Source organism: Dipodomys merriami, unplaced genomic scaffold, assembly GCF_024711535.1.
Source record: "Dipodomys merriami isolate MVZ:Mamm:240054 unplaced genomic scaffold, mDipMer1.0.p SCAF_1056, whole genome shotgun sequence".
Classification (NCBI taxonomy): domain Eukaryota; kingdom Metazoa; phylum Chordata; class Mammalia; order Rodentia; family Heteromyidae; genus Dipodomys; species Dipodomys merriami.
This window is the reverse complement of record NW_027202334.1, coordinates 23,837-29,795: the sequence shown is the minus strand read 5'-3', so window position 1 is coordinate 29,795 and position 5,959 is coordinate 23,837.

Sequence of the window (5,959 nt, the reverse complement as noted above, 5' to 3'; positions counted from 1 at the left end):
CCACCCCTCCCCCCCCAGCACTGGTGATCTCCATCTTGGATACTGACAAAGCTCAGAGGAGCTGCTAGCTCCAACTCAGGCCTTGGAATAAAACGAGTCATTTAGCAGGTCACAAGAACTTAATGGTGAAGTGACCTGCCAGACTCAGTTCCATCCAGGGGAAAAGTCACCCAGCTCAGGCACCAGCCATTGGAGTGGCTTTCCTCACTGGGTAACCAGAGCCAGAGGCTGCCACTCCCTCTAGCAGCCTCCACAATCAATTGAAAAACAGAAACCCTGAAAATGGCTCCAGGCTGGGCTCTGTGAGTTTTTCACAAAATAGCCCCAGGGAAAAGCTACTGTTTGTTGAAAGGCCTCAACTCTATCAGAACCTAGCCTCATCACCCCTCTTTTGTGATTCTCAAAGCAGATCATCCTCCCATTAACCTAACCTGGGAGGGGGATCTCAAAATCTTGGGTAAAGCAGAGCATTTTTCTGCCTGTTCGAACAAACTGACTTAAGAAACCAATCAAGCTACAGGACCTCAAGCTGACCAGAGACTCCAACAAGAGGCTGGTTACAGACAAAAGGGAGATACAGGATTCTTCCCACCCCTCCAAAAAAAATTTTAAAAAAATCAAAGAACTTTTTTTTTTCTTCTTTTCTTTTTTCTTTTCTTTTTTTTTTTTTTTGGTACCTTATATATATAAAAAAAATTTTCCCTTTTATAAAACTTTTATTAATCTTTAATTATTGCCTTTTTGAAAAAATAATTGTTTTCCAGTAACTTTTTTCCCTCTTATAATTTTTATTTTAGGAAGACGTGAATGTGCATTTTCCTTTCTTTTCTCGTCTTCTTTCTCTTTTTCTTTCTTTCTTAATTATCTTTTTGTTTTTTGTCTAGCTCTACTGAACTTCTGATCTTTTTTTCTCCCTTTCTTATCCTTTTAACCTTTTCCTCTCTTTTGTTCTTCTGTATGTGACTTAACTCTTGTCCTGCACATCCTCAGATAAACCCATAGTTAACTAGTAGACCCTATCCTCCATTGTGTACACACTTAATCCACAAATTTATTACTCAATCCAAAACCTTTGAGACTTAAATTCCTTAATAGCATTACTACCTCTTTATACCTATATAATATTTTAAGCATTTTTTAAAGTTTTTCACATCTCTATCTCCCTCCTGTTTTCTCAATATATTCACATTCCTCTCTAAATAGATGATCTTTCAATATCCATAACTATATTAATTTTTACGTTTCTATTTTTTTTTCTGGTCTCTTTTCATTTCCCTTTCCCTTTCTTCTTTTTCTCTCCCTCTCTACTTACATCTTACCCAACCTATTTCCTGCATTGAGATTAAGATATAGTTAACTCTCCCTGTGCCTCCCAACACCAATCTATTCCTATTTTTTACCCACATCTCTCCGTAACCCTAAAAATTTCTGGTTTTCCAAATTCTTCTCTGCGGTACGAAGCCCATTAACATATAGTTGTTTGATGTTGAATAGATATATCTGTTGAACTAGATTGTATCTGTAGACTATTGACTGTATAAATGCAAACGTTGGTTGATGGTTGCCTTAAGATAGTGTTCTAGCACAGAACTGGTGCTATTTTCATCTCAAATGGGCAGAGTAAGCCAGAAAAACACAAGAAAAATGGCAAATCCGGATATCTCAATTCCCAATTTTGATAATCAGGGGTCAGATCAGATAATGAACAATCCAGAGGAGAGTTCCCAAATAGCTCTACAAACACTGGTGGCAAACATGATCAATGAGAATTTTGAGAACTTACAAAGGACACTGTATGAGCGTGATAGGGAGAGAGAGGAGGCATCCCAAAAGTTTATACAGGAATATCATTAGCATGAGGAAGCTACTCAAAAACTGATACAGGATTTGCGTGAACAACTTGTGAATACTCAAAGAGAAAGGGAGGAATGGCGTGTGCAGGCTCAAAACACTCAAAGAGAACTGCAGGAATCCCATGAATGGTAGGAAAGAGAACTGCAGGAATCCCACAAACGGGAGGAAGCTAATCAAAGAGTAATTCAGGAATTGAGAGACCAGGTAGAGAATACACAAAGATCACTAAAGGCATTCATGGAATCCATTAACAAAGAGCTGAAGGAAGTCAGGGAGACCACAAAGGGAATGCTGAATGGAACCCAACAGAAGGAATGGGAGTCCAAAGAAACCATAACCAATCTACTAAGTGATTTAAGAACAAACACTGAACACCAAATTAAGGAAGTAAAGAAATTCATACAAGACCTAAAACAGAGCTTCAACAAAGAACTTGAAGCCATCAAAGCTGACCAATTAGAAGGAAAAGAGACAAAAAACAAAGTAGAGAGTCTTGACAACAGGTTAGACCATGCAGAAGATCGAATCTCAGGGATTGAAGACAGCCTAGATATTATAGAGAAAGAACTTACAACCATCCAAGACAAGTCCAAGAAATATGATAGATCTATCCAATACCTGGAAGACACCATCAGAAGACCTAATGTAAGGATAATGGGTGTAGAGGAGCACCTAGAAACAGAAGTTAATGGTCTAGGAAATTTGTTTAACAGGATCCTAGCAGAGAACTTCCCAAACATACAAAAAGGTAGGCCTATTCAGATACAAGAAGCTTTTAGAACCCCAAATACACCAGACCAGAATAGGACATCCCACAGTCACATTATAATCCACAAAGGATCAACTCAGACCAAGGAAAAGATCCTTAAAGCTGTCAAGGAGAAAAGGGTAATCACCTATACAGGGAAAGCAATTAGAATTACCTCAGATTTCTCAACAGAGACAATCAAAGCAAGAAGAGCCTGGAATGATGTATGCCATGCCCTAAAAACAAACAAATATCAACCAAGAATACTGTACCCAGCAAAACTCTCCTTCATAACTGAAGGCCAAATAAAGACCTTCTATAGCAAAGAAAAATTGAAACAATACATCTCCACCAAACCAGCCCTACAAAAGATTCTTAAAAATGTCCTACACATAGAAAACCAACAAGACCGCAACAAAGGCCAAGAAACTGCACCCAAACTGAGAATCCAAGAACCATAGGAAGAACCCAGATTTCACAACCCACAAGAAGGTGAATAACATGGCAGGAACTCCCAAATACCTCTCAGTCCTATCTCTTAACGTTAACGGACTGAACTCTCCAATTAAGCGACATAGACTGTCTAGTTGGATTATAAAACAAGACCCTTCTATCTGCTTTCTGCAGGAGTCACATCTTGCCCGTAAAAACAAACAAATTTTCAATGTTAAAGGCTGGAACAAAATCTATCAAGCAAACAGCCCCCATAAACAGGCGGGAGTTGCAATCCTAATATCAGATAAAATAGACTTCAAATTAAAACTTGTGAGAAGAGGTAAAGAAGGTCGCTGCATACTAATTAAAGGATCTCTCCTTCAGGAGGATATTACAATTCTAAATATCTATTCTCCAAACAATGGAGCACCCAAATTTATCCAAGAAACACTACTTTCCCTAAAATCCCATATAGATCCAAAGACATTAATTGTTGGGGATTTTAACACACCACTCTCCCCACTAGATAGATCAACTCGGCAAAAACTCAATAGAGCAACCGCAGATCTAAACAGCTGCATAGATCAACTAGACTTAACAGACATCTACCGAACATTTCACCCAGCAGCATCAGAGTACACGTTTTTCTCAGCAGCACATGGAACGTTTTTTAAAATAGACCACATTTTAGGCCACAAAGCAAACTTGTCTAAATTCAGAAACATTGAAGTTATACCTTGCATTCTCTGGGACCACAAGGGAATAAAATTAGAACTCAACACCAAAAGCCACCAAAGAAAGTCCGGTATCACATGGAGGCTCAACAACACACTGCTGAATCAAGAGTGGGTCATGGAAGAGATTAGAAAGGAAATTCAAATGTTCATGCTATTCAACAAAAATGAACACACAATTCACCAGCTCCTCTGGGACACAGCAAAGGCAGTACTCAGAGGCAAGTTTATAGCTTTGAGCTCCTACATCAACAAATTGGAGAGATCTGAAACTAGCAATTTAATGACATATCTAAACCACCTTGAAAAAGAGCAGCAAGATAAACCCCAATCCAGTAGACGGAAAGAAATAACCAAAATTAAATCAGAATTAAATGAATTAGAATCCAAAAAAAACTATAGAAAGAATCAGCAAAACAAAGAGTTGGTCCTTCAAAAAACTTAACAAAATTGACAGACCCTTAGCAAATCTTATCAGAAAAAGAAGAGAACACACCCAAATTAATAAACTCAGAGTTGAGAATGGAAACATCACCACGGAAACAACCAAGATTCAGAACATTATAAGGGAATACTTCTCAAAACTTTATGCTAATAAGGTTGACAACTTGACAGAAATGGACCTTTTCCTAGCAAATATTGACATGCCAAAACTAAACCAAGATGAATTAAACCAGTTTAACAGGACCATATCAAGCACTGAAATAGAAAAAGCAATAACAGACCTCCCAGCTAAGAAAAGTCCAGGACCAGATGGTTTTACAGCGGAATTTTACAAGGCCTTCAAAGCAGAGCTCACACCAATAGTCCTCCAACTCTTCAATGAAATTGAAAGAGAAAGCTCACTACCCAACACATTCTATGAAGCCATCATAACCCTCATCCCAAAACCAGGAAGGGACTCATCAAAGTAAGAGAACTATAGACCCATTTCTTTGATGAACATTGATGCAAAACTTCTCAACAAAATATTGGCCAATCGACTTCAACAATTCATCCAAAAAATACACCATGATCAAACAGGATTCATTTCAGGGATGCAAAGCTGGTTCAATATACGCAAATCAATTAATAGTATTCATCACATCAACAGGAGCAAGAATAAGAACCACATGGTTATCTCAATAGATGCAGAAAAAGCATTTGACAAGATCCAACACCTCTTTATGATGAAGGTTCTGGAAAAATTAGGAATCCATGGAACATTCCTCAATACAATAAAAGCTGTATATGACAAACCTACAGCCAGCATTATACTCAATGGTGAAAAAATAAAGCCATTTCCTCTTAACTCAGGAACAAGACAAGGATGCCCACTCTCTCCACTTCTCTTCAATCTAGTATTAGAATGCCTAGCTACAGCAATAAGACAAGATGCAGACATAAAGGGGATCCAAATAGGGAAAGAAGAAATAAAACTCTCCCTCTTTGCAGATGACATGATCTTGTATTTAAAGAATCCCATAGACTCCACTCCCAAATTACTCATGCTGATTCAGAACTTTGGGAAAGTTGCAGGTAATAAAATTAACAACCCAAAATCAATGGCTTTTCTGTGTACCAACAATGAGAAAAGTGTGGCTGAAATTAGGAAAGCAACTCCATTTGTAATAGCCTCACAAAAAATAAAATACCTAGGAATTAACTTAACTAAAGAAGTGAAGGACCTCTATGATGAAAACTTTAAAATCTTAAAAAAGGAAATCAACACAGAACTTAAAAAATGGCAAAACCTACCATGCTCCTGGATTGGAAAGATTAACATCGTGAAAATGGCAATACTTTCCAAGGCTATCTACAAATTCAACGCAATACCTATCAAAATTCCAACCTCATTCTTCAAGGAAATAGAAGAGGCAATCCAAAAATTCATATGGAACAATAAAAGCCCCCGAATAGCAAAAACGCTCCTCAATGGAAAGAACACTGCTGGAGGAATATCAATACCAAATTTCAAACTCTACTATAAAGCCATAGTAATCAAAACAGCTTGGTATTGGGATAAGAACAGACTTCAGGACCAATGGAATAGAATTGAAAACCCAGAAATGAACCTACAGACCTATAGCCATCTAATCTTCGATAAGGGAGCTAAAACAATAGAATGGAAGAAAGACAACCTCTTCAGTAAACGGTGCTGGCAATATTGCTTAACTACATATAGAAAACTTAAGCTAGATCCTTATAT